This window comes from Ursus arctos, unplaced genomic scaffold, assembly GCF_023065955.2.
Source record: "Ursus arctos isolate Adak ecotype North America unplaced genomic scaffold, UrsArc2.0 scaffold_5, whole genome shotgun sequence".
NCBI classification, from domain to species: Eukaryota; Metazoa; Chordata; class Mammalia; order Carnivora; family Ursidae; genus Ursus; species Ursus arctos.
The window spans coordinates 81,845,592-81,872,598 of NW_026623067.1; the positions used below are offsets into that span (position 1 = coordinate 81,845,592).

The following is a 27,007-nucleotide window of genomic DNA, read 5'->3' on the forward strand; positions in this document are numbered from 1 at the left end:
AGAAAAAAATTTACTACTATGCTAATATGGTACAATTCTTAAATTATGTTAAGATGCTAAGTGAAATTCAGGCATTTTGTTATAACATTGTCATTTTTTATAGGAACTAAGCTGTCCCTCTTCCTGTCGCTCTATCTTCTTCTTACACACACTACACCTTTTTCCAGTCATTCACCTTTCCTATGACATGCTCTGTTTTCATCTTACTGCCTTAGTCACCAGTGGTACTAAAGTTCTACATTCCCTTGAAACCCAAGCTGTAAAGGCGGTCTCAGGCTGTCTTCTTTACGTCTTTTGTCCATTAGTTCTTTATAACCTGAAAAATGAATAAGTGTCCGAATTTAACCATGATTACAACTTTGTGAACTTTTCTCTGTCTTGATAATTGTGCCCTCCTTTATCTAGCAGTGCACTGGTTATTTGGGGATATACAGTAATTCCTCTTAACAAGAAGACTAACATATTATAGGAGCTAACATCGTTTTAAGGCAGGCCTGACGTTGACCCGTGCCCTTAGCTAGGGCAAGGGCAAGCTAGTCTACTACAGTTTCACGGACTTGCACGTCCTCTTCCTCCCAAATATGATCCTCCTTTTCTCTTATTCTTACATTCTGCTCTTTATTCTGTAATTAGATATACAGCTTCTTTGCAAGAACACTTTTGAGAGATAAGTTGTGGGCAACTCATTCACATGAAAATGTGTAACCCACACAACTGAGTACATAACCAAATCTAGACCAACGGGAGGCAGAGCTGAGTAATGAGAAGCAAAAGCTTTGAGTCAGACAGCCCTGGGATTAAGTCTTTTCTTTCTCCTGAGACAGTCTGTCACTTGGAACAAGTTAAAATTCGTCACTTCACTCAAACCACTCTTTCTTCGCAGTGTAAAATAAAGATGATAATGTTTCATCAACTGTATTATTAGAAAAGGAATAAATGAGAGGCCAAGGCCCCTACAGCCGAATTTTGTGGGAATCATATCTTTGCCAGGAGGCCTTCCTGTTGACTTCTATTGGTTGGGGAAATGTAGAGGTCCTGTTGGTGCTTACAGCTCTGTTTCCCATTATTTAGAAACATTTTTTGCACAAGCAAAAATGTTTCTTTGATGATGTTATAAATGGATTCATCCTCGTTAAACTGAGTATTTCTTACTCAAGGATTTTTGCCCTCAAGCATCTCTCATGTAGAAACAATATGGACATACAAGAAACAGTTAAAGTACAAAGCTTGTTATATAAAGGTCATCCGTGCTATAGGATGTTAGGGAAGGGGAAGAACACACCATGGGGGTCAAACAAAACAGCATATGAACGACACCTCCACTTTTCTGTTTGATGTGGCCATTGAGATTAATGGCATAAAAGTATGTTTGATACTAGGACTCAAAAAGGTTAGTCCTATAAAAATCATAATTTTGTCAGATCTTGTTTGCAAGATTTGGTTTCATAGAAGAAATTAGCATTTCTTTTAAAAGTACTTAGTTCAGGGGCGCCTGGGTGGCACAGTCGTTAAGTGTCTGCCTTCGGCTCAGGGCGTGATCCCGGCGTTCTGGGATCGAGCCCCACATCAGGCTCCTCCTCTATGAGCCTGCTTCTTCCTCTCCCACTCCCCCTGCTTGTGTTCCCTCTCTCGCTGGCTGTCTCTCTCTCTGTCAAATACATAAATAAAATCTTAAAAAAAAAAAAGTACTTAGTTCATTTGCCATCAGTACTTGAAAGGCAGCTCGGTTTCTTCACATTCCAGTGAGTAGAGCCTAGAATTAACAGGGTGAAGGGTGCTGGGTCCTCCACACCCGTCCCCCCGGGGCTCACATTTTCTGAGAACACATCCTACATTAAATTTGTGATTATCCAAGAAGCCATTATAGAGTAATGGCTGAAATACAAACTTTATCACGTTCTTTAATTCTACATTGACCATTTAATTAAGTAAAAGGTTTTATGAATATGTTGGAACTCTCCTGAGTTAATGCCAACTAGTTCATTTTGTTTTGGATGATGTTTAAAGATCTCACTTTTATTCCTATTTATGTATAAACTTTTCCCCTTTTTGGGGGGTATCATCCTTGGACAAGGACCACGCTAATCTCTGTATCATTCCAATTTTAGCATATGTGCTGCCGAAGTGAGCACCCCTTCTTTTTGGAACATTTAGGTTGAACCTTAGTTCAAAAGAGTTTGTTACAATACTGTAATGGTTTACAGATAGCTCAGCCATGTGTATGTGTGAAAGTTTCATATCTGTTAACAAATATTTACTGAGGTCTTGCTATGTGCCAGGCACTGTGCTAGGTAATGGGGGTACAATAGTGAAAGCATACAAAAATCTCTGCCCGCATAGAGCTTACAGGCAGAAATTAAACGAAGTAATAAGTAAAATAGGTCATATTGTAATGAGACTGAATACTTTGGAGTAGTAAGGGGTGGTGGGTGATCCCAGGAACATGGGGAAGGCTGCAATTATAAATATCAAGGTCAGTGAAGACCTCACTGAGAAGGTGGCAGTTGAGGGAGCAAAGATCTGACCTGACCAAGATAGGAAACCACGTGGATGCATATGTGGTGTGAGAATATTCTAGGCAGAGGAAATAGCAAGTAGGAGTGTGCTTGTGTAAAGAACATCAAGAAGGCCAGTGTACCTGGAGGACATGGAGCAGGGGAAAGGGTGGAGGGAGGAGAGACCCATGAGGAGGGTAGGGGGATAAAGAGGTAGGCTTTGTAGGGCCCCGCATGCCAGGATGATGACTCTCGCTTTTATTCTGACCCAAATGAGAGGGGTGTTAAGCCGTGAGATAGGAGCTGTTTTACCAAAGGCTTGCTATGATTGCTGTGCATTGAGAACAGATTATAAGGTGGCAAGGGCAAAAGCAGGGAGCTGAGTTAGGAGGCAATTACAATAACCCGGGCACGAGAAGATGGTATCTAACTACTTGCTGTGCGTTCAGTGCTGCTGATATTGTATACAGAGACCAGTGCAAAGGGACCATTTCTGTTTATTTTTCAGTCTCGGCATTTTCCCCCTTGTGGTTCAAATCGTACATGAAAGGGAAAGAGAAAGATCAATGCCATCCTTCACGTTGTTTCAGTCATTACTGTGATAATATGAATCTTGTGTGTGTGTGTGGCATTTTATAGTTTCCAAAGCATTCTTATATATATTGCCACATCTAGCCCTCACTGTTTAAAGGATGGCAGTCCTGAGGTTTATAGGCCATGGCTGGAGTCATGCAGCTGGTTCTTTCTCTTTTCAGGAGAGTGCACATTGGCTTCTGTGAATATGTGTAAGCTAAGCAATAACCAATAACCATCTATTCATGGAAGACGGGATTTGGGTACACTTAAAGAAATTTACTCAGCTGCCGACTCATTAAAGAGTGTATCTATCATTGGTGGTGGCTGAGTTGTCAGGCTTAAAAAACTTCCTTGTTATTGGAATTGAGTCTGTAAATTGTTCAGGGGAGATTCTTCATCAAACAAGAACATGCATAATTTTCTCCTTTTAAGTTCACCATTTCTTTTTGCAGGATTCACATATCTAAAGATGAAGTAGATAGAAGTGTCCTGAAACTGGAGGTCCCCCCCCCCAAAAAAAACACCAGGGGGAATTATAATACCAAAAGATACTTAATTTTTGCTGAGCAGTAATACTAGGTACAGTGTTGCTTTGTGTATGTCAAAATATTTCAGGCAAAGATGGTTTTCATAAACGGAATTTAAATAACAAGGCTCATGACATTTTACTTTTAACCTACCGGATACACTGAAAACAATTAAAATATTCAAGTTAATGTCAAAGAAGATAACATAAATAACTTTTCTCTGTGATTTAATTTAAATTTTAAAATATGTTTTCAGTGTTTCAGAGAAAGGATGAGGGAATTGTAGAAATTGTTCTATGTTATAGTAGTTGAGAGAGAGGAGAGTGTATTTTGTGTGATGTAACAGCTTTTGCCAGATTTGAATGAAAAAAATCTGAATGGGAAAATACACCTTTGTAGTCACAGGGAATAATATATCACTTGAATTGTGTTCCTGAATTGCCATTTGTCTAGGAGATTGAATTTTTGAACATAACAGCAGTAAAATGCAAAAAAGGCAGATTAATATAGTGATGACTGAAAAAACTTAAGTGCTTAGGGTAGGAATTTGAACTTATGGTTCACACAATAGTATTCCATTTCTTTCTTACAAATATGATTATTGAAAAGATTAATATTTTATGTTGAAAAAGCCATTTATTTGAATAAGCTTTCAATTATAATATTCCCCATTAAAGATGTATTTTTTTTCACTTTTCACTTGAAATAGCAATATGTGTAAAGCGCAGTTGATGTTCTGCTTTCGATCTGACAAGCTTTTGCAGTACATGATAAGTATAGACTTTTCAAAATGTTCTTTTTGAGCTTTTTGCTGGGCAGTGGTTTCCGGATGAGCCTAGGGATTGGTGCCATGGGTAACATCTGAGACTGTGGTTCATTGTTCTCTCATCCTGTTCTTTCCTGTGTGGACCACTCTTCACATCCTTCTTCATCTCTCCTTTTACTTCTCTTTTCTTACTGATTTAATTTCTCTGTTTGGCAATATTACCCAGTGCCTGCTGCATGCCAGGCATTATTCCGCAGCTCCTTGCTCTCTTGAAACTTACCATCTTGTGAAAAAGGTGAACAAGAAACAACTAAAACGAGAGAAACCATTCGCTATGAATACGCCCAAACAGCAAATAGTGAGAGATCCGTGCACGACTGTGGGCCCAAACAGCAAATAGTGAGAGATCCGTGCACGACTGTGGTGGGGGGTGAAGGCCGCTCACTTCATGAGGACAGATGGAGCTGTTTCTTCCTTCTTGGGCCTTTTCCCCTTGATTCTGTCCCTGATGCCTAGTACCCTGGCTGCACTCACAACTTTCATGTACCCAGAGGTGAAGCCAGTGCCACATTATACCTCCACTCAGAGATCTGCCAGACACAGATGGGTTGTCATTCCCTAACGTGCTTTCACTTTCTTACTTCTTAATTCACTAATTATTACATATTTTGGAAGGCTTTCCTGATCCTTCCATCACCCCTTGCTTCATCCTCTTAGTACCGCACATGTTGTATTTGCTATTATGATAGACCTTCTGACGTTGCCTCGTAAGGTTTGTCTTCCATCCGTGTATTATGTCAACCCCAACTGCCCCAGTGGAAGCCAGGTCAGCATGACTTTTGTTTATCTTTGTTTTTCCAGAGGCTAACACGGTGTCTGAAGAAAATAAGTTTCTGTAACTTATGTTGTATTTTTTAAACGAAATTAATGAATTGTTTAATCTTATAGTACTTGCTCTTAGAATAATTTGGAGCCCCAAATGTACTTCTCTTCTAAGACGTAACTGATTAAATGAAAGCATAAAATGTAGTATATTCAGGGATTAATTTAAGAAACTAAATGCATTCTTGTCAATTAAATAAATGTAAAAGGTACATTAATAACTAGTTTCCTCTGTTTCACTATTTATATTTTTCACAGCTGAAGAGAGCAGGATTCTGAACCACATTTAGGATTAATCAGAAGAAACCTAAGAGGCATATAGAAAAACAACATAATTATATATGTGGTTTTATATATGCACTGGAAAGTGAAATTAGATAAGTCATTTGAAGAGCTGCATGATTCATTATAATGCAATCCATTATGTGGCTCACCTTAAATTATAACGTAACACCGAAAAAAATGCCGTGGCTCTGAAGAAGTATTTTATGTGAGTGGGGTCATTATGCATTTACAGGAATCAGTAGAGATATTTGTCAGTTTTCATGGTAAAATTTTTAAACATTTTAAAAAGAAGATTTTGTTTTTGTTTTTGTTTGCCTACTCCCAAGATGGAAAGAAATTGATTTTTATCAAGTTCATTCTTGAGGTTTTAAAACTCTTCATCATCTTTTCCAATAGTTTAAAAAAATAAATAAATGAGTAAGCATCATCAATTTACAGATTAGTGGTCATTGACTTTAAACATCACGGCATTTTTTGTATTTTGGTACAGGCTTTTTAAGTCTACACATGTTTTACCATCTTTAGTCCTACCAGTTTTAAAGAATGGTTATTAAGTTCTTTGGACATGAATTACTGCCCCCAAAAGGGAAAGAATATAAACAACACAAATAAATTAATTTTAAAAAATAGCTACATTTAAAGATACTTTTATGTTGTTCCTTCTAAAATGTCAGTTAGTAGATAGTAAAATGATAAATTCAGCTGAATATAACGGAGAGGAGGGAAGAAGAAATCTGACCATGACTTAACAAATTAACTTTTTTTTTTCTTTTTTTTTTAGATTTTATTTATTTATTCGACAGAGATAGAGACAGCCAGTGAGAGAGGGAACACAAGCAGGGGGAGTGGGAGAGGAAGAAGCAGTCTCCCAGCAGAGGAGCCTGATGTGGGGCTCGATCCCAGAACTCTGGGATCACGCCCTGAGCCGAAGGCAGACGCTTAACCGCTGTGCCACCCAGGCGCCCCAACTTTTGTTTTCTTTGTATGTGGCAGAGAAACTTATGTAAACTCATTAAGTTTTAGTTGAATGATAATTCTTATTATTTATAAAAGAAATGTAGCATCATTGTAATTATACTCTCAAGGTGGATGTTTGCTTTTGTTTTAATTTATTGTGAGTTGACAGGGAAGAGTTGTTTTATAATGAGTTTCTGTCCATGATCAGCAAATAAAAATAAGAAGAAAATAGTGAGCAGAGGGCAAAGTTGCAGCTTTTGCTTCATGTTCTAATCTATTAGGATAACACGTATGTCATGAATATTCTTAATTCTTGATTAAAAATCTTGATTAAGATGGAAGAGTTTCTGGTTTTTCACCTTTAAATATTCTTTAATATAGAGAGCCGACAGTGATGGATGGACTAACATGTAATAAATACAGAATCAGAGGTCTGGAATCATCTTTGAAATAGCACCTCCAAGTCCCCAAATCTCAGAAGTAGTACACCAAAGTATTTGAACTCCTGAAGATCTTTAAGGAAAATTTCATTAGTTTTTTATTGTGACATACATCATACATACAGATGCATGCATAGGGCTTAGACAGTTTAAAGAATAGCCATAAATTCCTATGGGACCACCACCCAGGTCAAGAACTAGAACATTACTCTTGCCCCAGAAGTCCTGTGTATGAGAAACTGCATTAACTTTCTATCAAAACCAGTTTTTCAAAGTTTGTGTTCAAAGATTACATGTAGAAACACTGTCTCCCCCCACCCCCCAAAGTTTCAGGAATTCATTACTGGAAAGAGTTAAACTCCACGGACACGCTGTCTAGACCAGAAATATTTCTATTTCTGGCATTTTTGAGATGCATTTAGTGGCTGAAATAAAAGTGTATCATGTAGGTTATTGTGCCAGGTGATGTGTTTGTCGAATTAGCTGTGGAGAGCCTCCTTCTATCTGTCTTTAAAATGCAGACGGTTAAGATGATGAAACGTTATTAGAGGTTTGGGTGGATGGGGTTGAGAAGAGGTGCTTGGATTGACACCGATTAAATCCATCTTGCATGATGCTATAACAAATCCAGTAGTACTACCGCCAGTTGAAATAGCGGGGTAGAAGGTGGCTGCCAGAAGGCAGTTTTCAATGAAGACGTCAGACATGATTGCACAGTAACAGAATCAAGTTTTTCAGAGGAAAAAAAATGTGTACTGCCATTCTTGACCAGACACTAGATCTTCAAATACACACCTCAGTGCTCATTTTGATAGGTACAGCCTCATGTCCAAACTTACTTCTTACGCCACTTGCTTATATTGGGGCAACTTGTTCGGTTTTGTCTTACTGCAGTTTCGGATTATTAATCAGTGCGCAGCTACTTTATTACCGTTAAAAGGAATTACAAATATCATTGAAATGGTGCTGGTGTTGAAGGAGCAGATGGGTGCTGATTTCTGCAGTTTTTGGTTTTTGTTTTTTAATATTTTCCCCGGGATAACTGTTGGCAAAGTGTAACAACCCTTGATCAGATTACTGGAACAGAAAGAAAAAAAAGGAAGGAAAAGTAAATTAACCATACATAAGTCTATATATGTTTTTTCTAAAAAGAGAAAAAACCCTTGGGGCGCCTGGGTGGCACAGCGGTTAAGCATCTGCCGTCGGCTCAGGGCGTGATCCCGGCGTGATGGGATCGAGCCCCACATCAGGCTCTTCTGCTATGAGCCTGCTTCTTCCTCTCCCACTCCCCCTGCTTGTGTTCCCTCTCTCGCTGGCTGTCTCTATCCTGTCGAATAAATAAATAAAATCTTAAAAAAAAAATAAATAAAAAGAGAAAAAACCCAACACCTTTAAATATAGATGTTTGTTATGATTAAAGAGTGTAAAAAATACGTCTCTCAGATTTAATATTCCATCTATACCACTTCATTATTTATTTTCATTTCCCCTTGCCCTCCTGTTTGCTTCTATGCTCTGTAGCAGATCTGCTTCCTACTGCTGCCGTCAGCCAGCGATGTGACAATTCACAAAGAGAGATGTGTTGGCATTCTAAGACACAAAGGACATTAAATTCGGTGTGAGACAGAACAGGTCTTCTTTATTTTGACCTATAAAACATAGATGCTATTGTAAAAAATATCACTACACAAAATATCTTCAGCCAGTAGCTATGGATGATATCAATCTTCAAGGTTTGCTCTGTATTTTATTACTGTTTTTTTTTTTTTTTTGCCTCCTCCTCTTTATATTTTGAAAAGAAAACCAAAGGGATTCACTATACTATATATCAGTTTTGAAGGCACTTGTCTGGCTTCAGAGGCATCTGTGAGTTCCCTTTTCTTGTTAGAGTATATTCTTTAACATGTTAAAGAATCATAGGTTTTAGTATCACTAGCTGGGGTAAAGAGCAAGAACTAATTAATACTCTTTTCTAGATCTGTCCCTGGGTGTCTTACAACCCTGTCTATTTGTTTCCTGTTTCTCCTTTACTTCTGCTTGAGAGCTTTTCTTAAAGTCTCTCACATCTCATACACAGTCCATTAGGCTATCCCACTTTCTCTACCTTTAAAATATACTCAGAATCCAGCCATATGTTACCTCAACTGCCACCACCTTGGATCGAGCTACCAGGATTAGGCAGAAAAAGATAAAATGATATAAACATACTGTATAAATAATAACAATGTAATAATTTACAATAATATAAATTTATAATGATTTTGTAAATTAATAAAATAAATTTATAATAATCAAATTTATGATAATATAATATATAATAATAAGAATATACTTTCCTTGCTTTATATTTCTGCTGCCCCATTCTCCCCCCTACCCAGTCCAATGTCAATAAAGGAGCCAGAATGATTCGTTTGAAATATAAGTCCAATCTTAGTCATTCTTCTCAGAGTCTGCAGTGACTCCATTTGACCACACGCCGTAGTTCTTACAGTGACCCACAGAGCTCTCCTGATCAGTCCCCATTACCTGCCTGAGCTGCTCCGCTGACTTGGTTCAAGCACATTTTTCCTCCTTGCGGCTGCTTACCTCCAGCTCTCCCTGCTATCTGGAGACACCTACAGGCAGCCACTGTCCATTTTCCTGCTAGAATGTAAGCTGCATGAGGGCTGGAATCTTCATTTTGTCAATGGTATATCTTAAGCACTTAGAAATTATTTATTGAGTAAATGAATAAATATTTATAAGCTTAATGATTGGTATACCCCCTACTGGCTTTTTTCACGTTTCTTCCTTCCAGAATCTCATAGCTACCCTTATCTGCAATTAGACAAATGGGTGGCATCAGCATGAGCTCTCTTAGATGCAACATCCCAAACCACATATTAGAACCAAAATTTTAAAAGGAAAACAAATCTCAAATATAAATATCTTTTGATTATTTTTAAGTGACCGTAACATCCCTTCTTCTGTCTCTCTCAAAAACATCTATAAACCTTTTTTATCTCTTGATTCCAAAAAGAGTTACTAAAGAAGAGGAAACATTTTCAATATAGATTTAATATCCTTCCTGATAGCCATGTGACTCTAAGGGTAATACAGTTCTCCATGAACTTACAGATGGGAGTGAGGAATGAGAATCTCGGAATAAATGCAGAATAGGATCAGATAAGAAAATAGATCATCATCTTCTTTTGGTCCATTTAGGCTGTTATAACAAAATACCATAGACTGGGTGGCCTATAAACAACAGAAAGTTATTTCTCACAGTTCCACGGGCTGGGAAATTCAACATCATGACACCAGCAGATTTAGTGTCTGGTGAGAATCTGCTTCCTGATGCACAGATAGCCGTCTTCACATTGCATCCTCACATGGACGGGACGAAGGAGCTCTCCAGCATCTCTTGTAAGGACACCGTGCCCTCATCGTGTACCACTGCTATCTGCCCATCTATCAGAGGTACCACCTTCTAGTATCATCACAATGGGGGTTAAGAGTTCAAACATAAGAATTTTGAGGAGGGACACAAACTTTCAGTCTAGAGCACCTCTCTCTGCCCAGATGTAGAAATAAAGTTACATCAGGATTAAAGGAGGAAAGTTTTTAGGAGGAAGTTTGGCATGACAATCCACAAAAATATTTAAAAATTCATTTCTGGCAGTATTTTTTTTTTTTTTTAAAAACAACCACTCTACATATCATGGCCTAGTTGAAAAGTATAATTGTTTAGGTCGGTATAGTAAAATATTTTGAGTGAACTTACATGATAACATTTGAAGACAGTATGGGTTCTGAATGAAAGAGTAAAGGTTGCATATAAACAGTAATTTACAGATCCACAGACAATGTAGTGAAAGTATGGGTTGGGTGCTAGACAGGATGGTGGATTAAAAATTTTACCAAACCTTGGCAGAAAAATTTTGCCAAATGCTAATCAGTGAAGGGAGGAATCCTTTAATTCAGTTTAACCCCTCAAGCAGATCACAGTGTCATATACTAAAAAGCTGGAAGGGACAGCAGGTACATTTGATTAGAGAATCAAGGTCCCGAGCATTTGAGATGGGTTGGAGAAAAACCAATAGAATTTAATGTAGTTGTGAGGACTTCTGTGTTTAGTCCAACAACAATAACAACAACAACAACACCCCACAACTGCATAATCAAAGCATGGGAAAGCTGTATAGTGTAGAAGGATCATTAGAATTCTAGTAGTTAACAGGAAAAAAGTCTGATGTGAAGATGAACTATTTTAATGAACACTCAGGGTACAAGGACACTTCCTAAGATTTTTCACTTTCAGAAACCACATTTTAAGAGGGATTGGGATAAATGGGAACTCTTTCCAAGAATGTTGGTCGGAGTGGTAAAGGGAGGAAAAGGAATGAACTATCTGGGAAATACGATGTTTACACACTGACAATGTATCTCATTTAATCCCCCTTAACTCTGTAAGTGGACTAATATCTCCACTATACAGAAAATTTAGTGTTGCTCTTTTTACTAAATAGAAATTATCAGTGAAACTCTCAAGTGGGCACAATCTTGGGGAAATATTTCTACAGAATTAAAGAAGAAATAAAAAATTGAGAAGGTCTATAACCATTAAAGAGATTCAATCACTTGTTAAAAACTTATTTACAAAAAAAATCTCAAGAGGCCAAAATATTTTTATAGGAAAGTTCTATGAACAATTTCAAGCATATACAAACTGAACAAAATAGAGTCCAGAAGAATGTTTTATTCCCAAGTCATTTTATAAGGCTTGGATAATCTTTATGTCAAAACCAGAGAAGGGAGTATGGTAAGAGAAGACTAAAGGTAAATCTTACGTGTAAAATTAGATGCAAAAACCCTCAATGAAATAATGAAAACTGAACCCAGCCACGTATTTAAAACATGTATCATGACCAAAGATGTTTTATCCAACAAGTTAAAGAGTGGCTTGACATCAGAAAATTTATTAAGGTAATTCCCCACATTAATAGATTAAAGAAAAAAAACCCCATTATTTTCTTAATGATTTCACACACACACAAAAAATTTGATAAAATACAGTGTCCTATTGTAATAAAAACTCTTAGCAAACTAGAAATAGAAAGTCACTATTCCTGACTGGAAAAGGGAGTCTACCAAGACCCACAGCAAATGTCATATCAGGCTGAAACATAAGAAGTATTTCCTTTACATGAGAAATGAGACATGAGACATGTCTACTCTCACTGCTTCTGTTCACTGTTGCACTAGACGTCCTAACCAGAGCAGTAAAACAAGAGAAATGAAAATTCAAATATCATATACACATATAAATTAAAATTAATATATATGTTATATATAATTTTATATTTAGGATAATATACATTAAAACTAGTATACAGTCTTTTCTTTGAAGTAACTGTGATCCAAAGTATTTTTAAATGATGCATCAAAGGGAAGAAAATTAGGTTATCTTTATTTCTTGTGTATGGGTTTTACAAATATATTCTCTGTTTCTATTCAAAAGTGTTGATATTAATGGAAAAAACATGGGCAAAACACAGTGTAGAGAATGATTATTTTGTATTGGAAACTGACATACAAATTCTTTAATTAAAATGTATTGACTTAGTTATAGTGTATTCCTGTAACAATGATAATTTAAAGAGAAATTTCTGTACAAAAGTAGTTTAATACATTGGGTCCCACGGACTTTAAACTTACTGGGCAGTAGTGGTATATAATTTGGGAGTGGCTTCAGCCGCATATAACAAAACAATTGAAAGTATTTTCAATAAGAAAGAAGTTAATTTGTTTCACAAGAGAAGATTTCTCTGTTTTGGAGATAAGGTATTCATCAGGGACCCAGACTCCTTCCAGGCTACGTCTCCTCCATCTTTAGCTATAACCCTTGTCCTCATGGTTCAGAACAGCTGTTAAACCTCCAGCCATCACATCCCCCTTTAGCCAGCAGGATGGACGAAGGGGCAAAGAAGGGCACACAAATAATATTTTGGGCTTACCTATCCACAGGTGAGTTTGAGGCATGTCATTCTATAAGTGAGCAGCAATGTAACCGGGTAAAAATTAGGGTTCTTGTGATGAAGGAGGAAGGGGAAAAGGGGTATTGCAATCCTTGCATACCCTATTACAGGTGGCTGTTTCACTTCATAATAAAGCCGGTTTAATTGTTGGAAAATTAGAGGAGACATACTCTTTACTTAATTTTACCTTGTCCCTTTCAGTGTAGGAATAAGTGTGTCATTGAGCTTTTTTTTTTTTTAAGACGATTTTGTCGTTAATAGTCAACAAACTTGCATAGGAACAAGAAATAACGCGCACATAATAAGCTTCATTAAAATTCAGTTATTTGGAGTGAAATTGCTTAATTCTTTCAGGCAACACATGCTAACAAATTCTACTTAGCATAATTGCCGGGTTAATACTATCTCTTTTTCCAGGTTAAATATTTTTATTCACATTTATTATGGCAGTTGTCCTCTGCACTTGGAGTAATAGCACACTGTTTATATATTCTAGGACCCACTGAGTCAAGTTTTGTTCTTTCTACTATTTCCACCTGCTCACTCTCAAACTGTTATAAACACACACAACTCAGAGACTGTTGTTTCTGTACTTTGTAGCACAAGCATCATTATTTCCTCGTTATTTATTTATATATTTTAAGATTTTATTTATTTATTCAACAGAGATAAAGACAACCAGCAAGAGAGGGAACACAAGCAGGGGGAGTGGGAGAGGAAGAAGCAGGCTCATAGCGGAGGAGCCTGATGTGGGGCTCGATCCCAGAACGCCGGGATCACGCCCTGAGCCTAAGACAGACAATTAACTTCTGTGCCACCCAGGCGCCCCTATTTCCTCCTTATTAAAAAAAAAAATTCAAAACCAAGTAGTCGTCAGAACACGTGCAGTCTGTATTTTCTGTCCTTTAAAGATCATGGCAGTTTTGTTGTGTGTACATAAAGACTTAAAGAACTTTAAAGGTTAAAAGAAGGAGGTGTGAATTTTAGTGCTTCAAGTAAATTTAGAGAGCATTCCCAAGTATTTCTCTCAACTGGCATTTCTTGACTTTACCGAGGGGCAAAAGTGAACATTTGCAAAAATATAGAGCACTCCTTAAAAATATTTATAAATTTGGTCATAATCAATATGTCACTAGGACTGCTGTTTTGAACTTGAGAATATAGATTCATTAATTTGTCTTAAAAAATTAGCTGGAGATAATAGTACCCAGAAAAATATTACAAAGAGGTCAAGGAGGACTTTAATTCAGATGTCAGAAGGAACTTATTATAAAGTTAAAATCTGACCCCCCAAAAAGAGTAGTTAAAACAATGAAACAGAATAAACATCTGGAAGGTGTGCTTAAATGTATGTATGTACAAGTATGTGTCTAGACTGTCTAGAGAGGGTTTAATATGGCCATACACAAAATTGGCTAATTATGAAAAATAAAAGTTGATTCCTGTGCATGTCATACACAAAAATATATTTCAATTGGATTGAAAAGTTACTGACAAAAATGAAAGCATGAGTCAGCTAATCTCAGGAAGGACTTAAAAATGAGAGAAAAACACAAAGGAAAAAATATTGATCATTTTATTTCACAAAGTATAACTTACATTTATGTATATGTGTATCACATGTATGTAAGTGCATAGAACAGAGATTGAAGAATACACAGAAAATTGTTAGTAGAAGTTACTTTATTTAAGGAAATGGAATTGGTAATGGGGTGTCATGTGAGGAGTACAGTTTACTCTAATACTGTTACGTTTCTCTTTTTAAACAATTTTTAAAATTTAAATTCGATTAATTAACGTGCAATGTATTGTTAGTTTCAGAGGTAGAGATCAGTGATTCATCAGGCTTATATAATACCCAGTGCTCATTATATCACATCCCTCTTTAATATCCATCACCCAGTTACTCCATTCCCCCCAGGCTCTCCCCTCCAGCAACCCTCAGTTTGTTTCCTATGATTAAGAGTCTCTTATGGTTTTTCTCCCTCTCTGATTTCATCTTGTTTTATTTGTCCCTGTTTTGTTTCTTAAGTTGCACATATGAGATCGTATGATAATTGTCTTTCTCTGATTGACTTATTTCACTTAGCATAATTTAATCCTCTAGTTTCATCCACATTGTTGCAAATGGCAAGATTTCATTTTTTTGATGGCTCAGTAGTATTCTTTCTATCTATCTATCTATCTATCTATCTATCTATCTATCTATCTATCTATCTATTATCTATCTCACATCTGGTATCAGTATTCCATCTGGTATATATGTATACACCACATCTTCTTTATCTGTTCATCTGTCAGTGGACATCTGGGCATTAACATAGTTTGGCTCTTGTGAACATTGCTGCTGTAAACATTAGGGTCCAGGTGCCCCTTCGGATCACTGCATTTGTATCTTTGGGGTAAATACCCAGTGCAATTGCTGGGTCATAGGGTGGCTCTATTTTCCACTTTTGAGGAACCTCCATACTGCTACGTTTCTCTTTAAGTTTATTTATATATTTTTGCTGAAAGCAAGAGTCAGTTAACCGACTGCACCACCCAGGTGTCCCTATGTCTTAAAAAAATAGCAGTGTCATGAATTATTTCATTATTTATTAACTCAAAACAGTTATGAATGTGGGAAAAAGCAAACGATTTTTTTCTTTTTTTTGTAAGTTTTTGTTTTGAGTGTAGTCAACTCACAATGTTACATTAGTTTCAGGTGTACCACATAGTAATTGGACAAGTCTCTATGCTATGCTCTGCTCACCACCAGTGTAGTTGTATGTGTCACCATACAATGCTATTACAGTATCATTAACTAGATTCCTTGTATGTTGCCTTTTATCCCTACGTCTTATTCATTGTATCTCCCATTCCCCTCACCCATTTTGCCCATCCCCTAATTCTCTCCCCTCTGGTAACCATCAGTGTTATCTCTGTGTTTCAGATCTGATTCTGATTTTGTTTGTTTGTATATTCTTTTGTTTTGTTTTTCAGATTCCACATATGTGTGACATCATATGGTATTTGTCTTTCTCAGTCTGATTTATTTCACTTAGCATAATGCCCTCTAGGTCCATCCATGTTATTGCAAAGGACATGATCTCATCCTTTTTAGGGCTGTGTAATATTCCATCACACACACACACACACACACACACACACACACACACACACACACATAGACACACACACACACACACGCATGCATGCACGCACTCCACATCTTCCTTATCACTTCGTTTATTGGTGAGCCCTTATGTTATTTTCATATCTTGGTAATTGTAAATAGTGCTGTAATAAACGTAGGGATGCATATAGCCTTTCAAAATAGGGTTCTTGTTTTCTTTGGTTAAATACCCAGTAGTGAAATTATTGGATTATGTGGTATTTCTATTTTTAAGTTTTTGAGTAACCTCCATACTGTTTTTCACAGTGGCTGTACCAATTTACATTTCCACCAACAGTGTGCGAGGATTCCTTTTTTCCCACATCTCGTCAACAATTGTTATTTCTTGTGTTTTTGATTTTAGCCATTCTGACAGGTGTAAGGTGATACATCATGATTTTGAGTTTCCTTTCACTTTCCTTTCAGTTAGTGTTGTTGAACATCTTTCCATATGGCTGTTGGCTCTCTGTATGTCTTCTTTTGAAAAATGTCTATTCAGGTTCTCTGCCCATTTTTTAATCGGGTTGTTTATTTTTTGGTGTTGAGTTGCATATGTTCTTTATATGTTTTGTATATTAACCCCTTATCATTTGCAGATATCTTCTCTCATTCAAAGGTTGCCTTTTTGTTTTATTGATGGTTTTCTTTGCTCGGCAAAGGTATTTATTTTGATGTGGTCCCAATAGCTTATTTTCACTTTTGTCTCTCTTGTTCTTAGAAGACTTATCTAGAAAAAGGCTGCTGTATCTGATGTCTGAGAAATAACTGCCTGTGTTTTCTCCTAAAACTTTTACGGTTTCAGGTCTCAAATTGAGGTCTTTAATCCATTTTGAGTTTATTTTTGTGTATAGTATTAGAAAGTAGTCTACTTTGATTCTTTTACATGTAGCTGTCATGTTTTCCCAGCACCTTTATTGAAGACATTGTCTTCTCCCCATTGTATATTCTTGCTTCCTTTATCACACGTTAATTGACCATATAATCATGGGTTTATTTCTGGGCTGTCTGTCCTGTTCCATTCTTCTGTGTGTCTCTGTTTGTGCCAGTACCATACTGTTTTGATTATTCCGACTTTATAGTATATCTTGAGATCTGGAATTGTGATCCTTCTAGCTTTGTTTTTCTTTCTCAAGACTGGAGAAAAAGCAAACAATTAATGTACAGGCTGTTTTGAATAAGTATATGAGCCAGACTTTGAGCATGACATAACTTCTCCATTGGATATGGACAGTGATATTAGGATCTAGTTGCAGAATCTAGAAACATTCTTATTCCACCACCAGGGGCTGGTAAGGGAGGAGGAAGAGGGAGAAATGCATTCCTATGGTTCTAAGAAGCAAGTCAGCAGGATCCAGGTGGTAAGTCTTAGAGCGTGGTCAGTGGTATTGGTGTACAACGTTCTACCCTCAGGCCTGATGTTTTAAAGAATCAGTACAGCCCAAGGGCTCGCTCATCTGTGAGCAGATACACCACCACGTGTGATCTAGCACATGATAAGACATTTTAATGTTTCTACAACTGTGCTTTCTTACCTTTGCTATGTACATTTAGTGTAATGACTTGATTTTTTTTCTCCTTGCAAAGTTTCTATTAAGTTGAGGGTATACTTCAAAATGGGTCTAAGCAAATAGAAATTCAAAGGCAAAAAAAGAAACTTCAACATAAACCTCACAGCTTATACAAAAACTAACTTAAAATGGATCACAGTTAAATGGAAAACATAAAATTACAAAACTTTGAAGAAAAAACAGAGGGGAAAATCATCAGAACTTATGGCTAGGTGAACAAGTTCTTAGACTTAATATTAAAAGCACAATTCACAAAAGGAAAAACTGATAACTGGAGTCATCAAAACTAAAAACTTTTGCTCCAAAAAAGATCCTGTGAAGACAAGGTATAGAGGGAAAGTTATATTTGCAAACCACATAACTGACAAAGGCCTTATACCTAGAATATATTATAAGCTTTCAAAATTGAACAGTAAAATAAAGAAGCAATCCAGTTAGAAAATGGACAAGACACATGAATAGACATTTATTGAAAAAAATAGACGGATAGCAAATAAGCACATGAAAAGACGGCCAACATCATTACTCACTAGGGAAATGCAAATTAAAAGCACAATGAGATATTACTACGTACCTGTCACACTACATACCTGTCACACTGGCTAAAATGTAAAAATAGTGATAACACCAAATAATAGCCAGGCTGTGGAGAACTGGATCACTCCTACTTTACTAGTAGGAATCTAAAATGACACAGCCACTTTGGAAAAGAGTATGACAGTTTCTTACAAATGGCCATATTACCCAGCCATTGCATTCTTGAGCGTTTATCCCAGAGAAACAGAAATTTATGTTCACACAAAAACCTGCACATGCTTGTTCATAGCAGCATAATTTATAGAAGCCCCAAACTGGAAACAATCCAAATGTCCTTCAAAAGGTGAATAGTTAAACTATGGTACATCTATACCATGAAATAAGACTCAGCAGTAAAACGGAATCAATTATTGATATGTACAAGTTGGATGGGTCTTGAGGGGAATTGTGCAGAGTGAGAAGCCAATCTCAGAAGATGACCCACTGTATGATTCTGTTTATAAAACATTCTTGAGACGACAAACTCATGGAGGACGGAGAACAGATTTCCTCGTTGTGCTATGTACTGTAATTGTGCAGGATGTTTCCATGGGGAGAAATTGGGGGAAGGGTATATGGGATCTCTCTGTATTATTTCTTCCAACTTCAGGTGACTCTATAATGATCTTAAAAGCAAACAAACAAACAAAAAACTAAATGGTCCCTTCAACTCAAGGGGAAAGGGACAACAGACTCAACCTTGTAGCTAAGTAACTTACCCATGATCCCACAGCCTCTGGGTAGCAGAGCTTGGACTTGAACCGAGAGAGCTGACTTTAAAGCTTGTCTCTATTTCTACAGCACATGCCATCTTCCTGGTCCCACTCAAGGTTAATGGCAGTAATTTTTACATGCAGGTCTTGGCAGCCATTTCTCCTCCAAAGAAAGAAATAAAGAAAAATTGAAATTAAAGAAAGTCAGAGAAAATTGGGATCAGAGGTTAGGTTGTAGTCAAACTCTCTTTGATCATGTTTCCCAAAAATACCTGGCAGTGCCTCTAAAACATTTCAAGGCCACCTGGGGAGCTTGATAAAATGCAGATTGAATTGAGTCAGTCTTGGGTGGGGCCTGAGACTACTTCTGATAAGCTCCCCTGTGGTGCTAACCTGGCAATCCGTGGACCAGTCCCTGAGCAGCAGGGACAATAGGAACTTCTGTCCTAGCTGTTTGTAACTAAGGTGACTTGCAGAATGCCTTACGACACACAGCACTCCAGATGTGGTTAGGATGCTGCAGTCCAGTGGCACATGGAGTGAGAGAGGATGGAAAACATGGCCGGGGTGTAGTCTAAGCCTGGGGAATCCCTCTGTAAGTGAACACAGCAGAGCGGAAAGACAAACTCAAGTGTCAAAGCATCGTGTTAAGGTGATGCTTTGCAGTCAGTTGCAATAATAACAGCTGTTCGTTGTGACTGTGAGGTTGTCTACTTTCTACACTTGTGTGTAAGAGAAATTATTGATAATGTAGGAAGTTGACTGTGCCCACAGTCTAGACTGTCATCACACCGGACAGCTCCAGTTCCATCCATTTCAGTGTTTTGGGATGTGATTTGTCCTGTTATCTAAACTAATGAAGATTAGAACATCTATAGCTTCCATTTATTCTGGGGCACACACGTCTAACTTCTGTATTACTGAGTACCACAAATAAGTTGTGCCAAAGAGTTGTTAGATGCCCTTTGTTCAAAGTCACTCTTTAATTATTAATGCTTTTATCAGGCTTTCTGAGAGGTGCTATGTTTCCTGAAGTAACTAAAGCTTAACGTGGCTTTATGTTATGATGGGAAATTAATAAATGAGTATGAGAACTGAGGAAACGAAGTGTGAAATTGTGTGGTGGTTCCAAGTGTGAGCTTCTTTTGTGATCTGTATTTTCTCACGTGCTAGGTCACATTGGGTGGTGCATTTGCTCATTGGGCAGCGAGCCTGGAGGCTGGAGTAGCTCCTTCAAAACCTCGGGCCTGAAAGGGGGAGCATTGTGCACCTACAGCCCTGGCCGCGCTGCAGACGCTTTCATTTTCTGGGATGTTGGGCGGACTTGAGTCTTAGGAACAAGTTGATGCCTTTTTCTCTGACCTCCTCCCTTAGAACAGTCCCTGATGGTGGAAATAATGACACGCGATACTGCCCTTGAGAAGCTCACTTTCTCATTAGTCTGTCTCCAGTCTTTCCCGCAATCTCCTGCGCTTTGGCCGCCACTCCCACAGCCGGAATCGTCTACAACACACCTCCGATCCCATCACCTACAGGAGAAAGATGAAGTATCTTGGCATGGATCACAGGGCCTCTCGTGGACTGGCGCCTGCCTTTCTCGCCAGCCTTCTTTTCTGACGCTCCTCCCTTCCAGTGTTCCTCGAGCTCTGGCTCTATGAAACTACTTGTGGTTCTTAGAACTCAACTTGCTCGTCGGCCTCAGGGTTGACTTCTAAGCTCTTTTCTCTATTTGGGATGTTTTTTCTCCATTGGCCACCTGATGCATAGCTTAATCACTTTCTCCGTGAGCCTGCCTTAGTCAAGCCTGGTTGGTTTCAAGGAATAGAAACCCACTGAAATTATCACAAACAAAAGTGTTTCTATAAGGGAAAAAGGAGGCCACTTCATGTTTTCCTGAACAGGACGGGAAATATGCTAGGACTTTGGGAGAGAACCCAGTTAGGAACCAAGGTTGCTCCTGTGGTGTTGCCGGTTTTTCCATCACTTCTGCAGTCGGCTAAGGTCTGCCGCATTCTTTTTTTGATTTGCAAAGTGATGTTCTGGCTTGTCTACTCTTGTCACTTCACCTTGCTCATGGCTTTGCTTTGGCTTCCCCTGATGTCATTTTGGCTCTGATGTTACCTAAGTTTTCAACTCCGCTGACATCTCATTTTTGCAACATCAAATTTTCAAGCAGAGCTATCTGGATTGGCCCACGTAAGTCAAGCGGCTAATTAGCTACAGCTGAAGAGTGGGGTCCTATCTTAACTTCCTTGGGGCCCACCTTTCAAGGCTGGGAGGGTCTGGTGCTGCTGCTCTCATTCCACCACTCAGGTGAATGGTCCTTCCTCTTTCACCCAAGTCCCACTTTACTGAGCTCCTGCATACAGTTTGACTTACCTTTTACTCAAAGGGTATATGGTTCTCAGATTTTAAGGCACAACATCTCAATTCATATGAAGAAGCCCTTCTCCAAATTCTGGGGTTGCTTTCCCTCTCATGGTTTTCTTGCCAAGTAAGAAGTTCACTTTTCGAAATGGGCATGCTCTCCCTGGGATTGTATAAAATCTTTGTTGGTGGTGGTAGTGCAGGAGACTCAATTCTGTTTATTTGGGGAAAAGTTATAATTAAATTTAAAAGAAAGTGAGATTTTTTTAAATCCCTTGTGCTGTGAAAATGTATCTACTTGAGTGAGCTAAAGATAGTAGAATTACATTTAGGTTAATATCATTCAGCTCTCTAAACTCCTTCCTGACTATTCCGGTGAGAGTGCTTTAGATGATAAGGGGCAAAAATTTTCCGGGAAAACTTATTTAAGTGGAAATATCCTAAAGAAACTCAATTAAAGCTGAAATCAGTCAGAGAATTATGGAGTTTTCTCTTTAAATACACACCACATCCTACCAATTCTTCCATGATGCTCTATTTTGAGAATTTATTTTACAGAATACCAGTTCTATAATAGGCAGAATAAGAACCTGGTGAAGATTTTATTGATTATTGCCAAGAAAAATACTGTTTTTGAAGGGTCTATTCCAAATAGCCCGTGTGATCCTCTTGACAAACCTCTTACTTCATGCTGAGATTTGCAGAATATATAGAATGATTTCCCACTGAGAGTGTCAAAAGGAGGGTATACCTGAGGAGAAGAAGAATTGGGTAAAAATTTTTGAATTATAAAATGTGTTCTCTTTCTCTCTCTCCATTACCTTCCTTTTCTCTCTCTCTCTCTCTCTCTTTTTAATTCTTTATCCAGGAGCCATAGAACTTGATTGCGCTTTATTTTTCTTGCCTGTAAGAAGAGGATATTGATACCTGTCATCCTTACTTATTATGATTATTTTGAGGAATCATGTGCATGTGCATTATAAGCTGTTATGTTTCAGAAAGATGAATTACTGTTAGGGTCTAGTATGTGCCGTGAGGGAACAAAGATGCCTGACAAGTGGCCTCTGCCCTGAAGGGTTAGCAGTTAGCTTGGGAGTCAGGCAAATCTAGTCTCCTCGTCTGAACAAGAGCCTAAGGATTTGGAGTAGGATCTGCTACTATTTTATGCCCCTTCCCTCCTGCCCCAGATTTTTCTCATTATTGGATAAGTTTGGGAAATACTGAGGAAAGATTTTACTCTTATTTTCTTCACTCAGAAAATGAGGGATAAAATGCCTACCCAGGAGATTGTGACAAAGTATGAATAAGGTAACATCCCTGAAAGTGCCCACGTGGTGCTTAGAACATGAGAGGTGCTTAGTAAATGGTAGTTTTCCTTCCTTTCAATAAAATGAGGAAAGAATGGACAGAACCCAAAGGGAAGTACAAATTAAAGCATCCTGGTAATTCAGAGCAGCAGGAAGAGGAGCTTGTTCCCATCTGGGAAGGAGAGATGAGTTCCTTCTGCGGGCCTGTTGCTATGATGTGTGGTGTGTGCAGGGGGTTTAGTGGGGAGGCTGTGGTATCTCTTGGTTCTACAAGACAGGGTTTCAAATCCTGGGTTTTCATTGAATAGCTGAGGAACCTGGGACATGTCACTTAACCTCATTTTGTCAGTTTTCTTGTTTATATAGTAAGAAAAATTTAAAAAAAAACTAACTCAAAGGATTGTTGTGAGGCAATAAAGCACTCACTTCATTCATTCATTTATTCATTCATTCAATGAGTACTTTTAAGCACCTGCTGTTTGTCAGGCATTGTTCTAGACCCCAGGGATATAGCAGTGAACAAAGAAGAAGCAAAACACCACCATATAGTGAATGCTCAAGAAATGAGAGCCATTATTATGCTATCATAAAAAGTCTGCCAGCCCTGTCATCTGATTTCTATTTTGTACCATGACAGAGATATAAATTACTGGAGCTTTAACTGTTTGACTGGAGCCACAGAATCAGAATCAGAGGCCTTAGCTGGCAGGAGTACCAGAATTCCTGTGGGGTCTTGTTGATGTTGCCCATTGTATACACATTTGGTAGCTGTTGATGCATTGTGAGTGTGTACCGTCATTTATTTTTCTAGAAGTAGTGATTGATCAGTGTGTGATCGAGCTACATATTCCTATTAAATCCTTCTTGTGAGCCAAGGCTCATGTTTTGAAGCACCTGATGGTGGTTAGACTTACAATCATTGACCATAGGATATAATAAATTTAACAAGTCCACATTACGTGCAAATGTATGTATTGAAGGCAGGGCATTGACCAGGAAGACGAAGGAGTGGCGGGAATAAGGATACACCATCTTGACTTCATTGTCATTAGCTGCAGTTCCTCAACAACTAGCTCCTTAGGATCAAGATTAACATATTTCTAGACTGTGCTGACATTTTTGTTCCTCGTCTTAGTTTGTTGCTTCTTTATTTTGCCGAAGGCCCTTATTGTCTACATCGGTAGTGCATCAAAACCTTGTATCAGGGTTTTGGCAAAGTACCCAGAAGCCAGTTACTCCTTGTTAAAGTGTTGTGATAACAGAAATAGTCAAGAAAACCAGGAAGGAACTTTAAGATGATAGGAAGAGAGATGATCCTGTTACATTGTAGAGCCATTGTTCTTGAGCACAAATGCGTGATGTCTTCATAAATTAGCAAAGCTGAGGATTAGCACTCTGAGCCTTTGTGAAAATTAGTGTTGTGTGTACAGTTTATTGATGGTGTCGATGCTACAGTAAAGACATTTACCACTTTCATTAATAAGAATTCTCTTTTTTAGTTCTATTTTTAGGCATTTAGTTGAAGAAACAATTTTCTTCACCCTAACATAGTTTCAGTTTTGGATAGAAATTTAAACACATTTTTATCAAATAAAAGTCATTAACGTACACACTATTTTCCAGAAAAAAAGTGTCACCTTCAGAGTAGAAATATGGACATTAGCTTCTAATTAATAAGTCCTTTGTCAGTAGTCTATTCCTCTGTACTTATCAGCTGTCATAAGATGTATTTGGATTTATACTGATCTGTTTTTAACATTTGAGATGGCTAGACAAATATCCAAGTTTACCTTATTGTCATTCAACCAATAGAATAATTTCCTGCCTTCCAGGAACAAAAATATTGAATGGAAAATGAAAAAAGGTGTGCAAAACAAAGAGTCGCTTTTTTGTAGTTCTGCAAGTGGTGTACTCCCTGACATCTCATGTTTCTTGTGGTCCATGTGAAGCCTCTGCTCTTCCCAAGAGCCAGGAGATAAGCTACAAAGACTCTACTCAAACTTGAAGATACTGTGCTCTGGACTGAGAAGGGATCAGGGAGAACTAAAGTGACGTGAGGCCTTTTCTTGTCATCTCGCTCTGTTTCAGTCGCAGCCACTGACATCAAGAGATTTCAGTGTATCATTATTGGAAGGGTAGGGGAGAGGGGATTGTAGACTGTGACTAGAAGACTATCCAGCTATCTGCTTTCCCTTGTACATCAAAAGCCCACCTATGCCCTCATGGTAGCCTCTGAGCTTTTTATTTTAATCCAGATACCATTTTTAGAAACAAGATACAGAATCCCAGATTAGTGCAAGTAGAATGGTTTTCCCGTATACCCTGTGTTATAGGTCAGTCTAGGTGTGGTTGACCCAAGAAAGTGAAGCCCCACAGAAGGAAAGTCAAGGAGAGAGAGATTCATGAATGTAACAGTCAAGACTTTGATCCTAAATGGCTCTGAGGGGATCCTTTTGGTTTTGGGACCTTATCAGTTGGGTAGATTGTTATGGATTAGATTTAAGATGATGGTCAGTCTTCTGCAAGACCCTGGAATGCCATGCCTGTTGCAGAGTGATCAAAACTCCCAGGCTTTCTTTGGTTTCAAAATTGATCCTCACCCCACCTGCATCAGCATGCACGTTTCAGGGCCTTACCAAAAGCTATTAAATCTGGATCAGTAAATGTGTGCTCTGGAATCTACATTTTTAAAATAATCTTTTTGAGAACAAGGAATTTGATTACAAAGAAATAATCAGCAGCAACTTTTTTTTTTAAACAATTTTTGATGATACCAAATTCTCAAAGCTAATTTACCCTCAGTTTACTTAATTTAAAAAGTATTGGTATGCATTACTTGAAGTCAGACACTATTATGATGCATTTTTAAAATTAAATTAATTTTTTTTCATCATGATAAATGTACTCTTTAATCCTCACCCTCTATTTCACTTATTCCCCCACCCACCTCCCCTCTGGTAACCATCAGTTCTTTATAGTTAAGAGTCTCTTTCTTGGTTTGTCTTTCTCTCTCTCTCTCTCTTTTTTTTCTTTTGCTCACTTGTTTACTATAAAAAGTTTCTGCACAGCAAAGGAAACAATCAACAAAACTAAAAGGCAACCTACTGAATGGGAGAAGATATTTGCACATGACATATCTGATAAAGGGTTAATATCCAAAATATATAAAGAACTGATACAACTCAATACCCAAAAAACAAATAATCTGATTAAAAATGGGCAGAACACATAAACAGACATTTCTCCAAAGAAGACATCCAGATGGCCAATAGACACATGAAAAGATGCTCAACATCACTCATCATCAGGGAAATGCAAATCAAAACCGTAATGAGATACCACCTCACACCGTCAGAATGGCTAGAAGCAAAAACACAAGAAAGAACAAGTGTTGGAGAGGATATGGGGAGAAAGGAACCCTTTTGGTGGGAAAGCAAACTGGTGTAGCCATTGTGGATCACAGTGTGGAGGTTCCTCAAAATGATAAAAATAGAACTACCTGAGGACCAAGCAATCACATTACTAGGTATTTAGCCAAAGAAAACAAAATACTAATTCAAAGGGATACATGCACCCCGATGTTTATAGTGGCATTTTCTACAATAGCCAAACTATGGAAGCAGCCCAAGTGTCCATCGGTAGATGAATAAATAAAGGAGATGTGGTGTGTGTGTGTGTGTATATATATATATATATATATATATATATATATATATATATATATATATATATTAGCCAAAAGAATGAAATCTTGCCGTTTGCGACAGTATGGATAGAGCTAGAGAGTATAATGCTAAGTGAAATAAGTCAGAGAAACACAAATATTGTATGATCTCACTCATATGTGGAATTTAAGAAACAAAACAAATGAGCAAAGGAATAACGAGAGAGAAACAAACCAAGGAACAGACTCTTAACTATAGAGAATAATGGCTGCCAGAAGGGAGGTGGGTGGGAGGATAGGTGAAATAGGGGACGGGGATTAAAGAGTACACTTATCATGAGGAAATAATTAAAATAAAATAAAATAAAATAAAATAAAATAAAATAAAATAAAATAAATTGTTATATGTTGATTGAAAAACTGGTGGTACAGGAAGAGTTGTATAAGAGACTTAAATCCTTATCTTCCAAATTAAGAAGTCAGTAGATAATGAATAGAACTGTGAATCAGTAAACCAGAACATTAACACATTTGGAAAAATGAAGTTAAATACCAGAATACTCTGCTAAGAGTTGGCAGAGAGTTGTATCTGAGGAGTAGGACCTGAGATATTTGGGCAGAGAACTGCTGTTTCATTGTAGGGTTTTAGTACTATTTGACTTTTAACTGTGTATATACTACTTTGATTTAAAAAATTATTTTCAAGTTTATTT

The 27,007-nt window shown here is 37.7% G+C and overlaps 1 protein-coding gene and 1 non-coding gene across 51 annotated transcripts in view; one reads left to right on the forward strand and one right to left on the reverse strand.

The window, feature by feature from the left end:
• PAM (peptidylglycine alpha-amidating monooxygenase) overlaps nucleotides 1-27,007 on the forward strand; it is a 271,170-nt gene that overhangs the window by 80,302 nt on the left and 163,861 nt on the right. The gene's annotated exons all lie outside the window — the stretch shown is intronic.
• On the reverse strand, nucleotides 2,029-2,132 carry LOC113255413 (U6 spliceosomal RNA). The gene has a single exon (XR_003316292.1). It is a non-coding gene; the product is annotated as a U6 spliceosomal RNA (small nuclear RNA).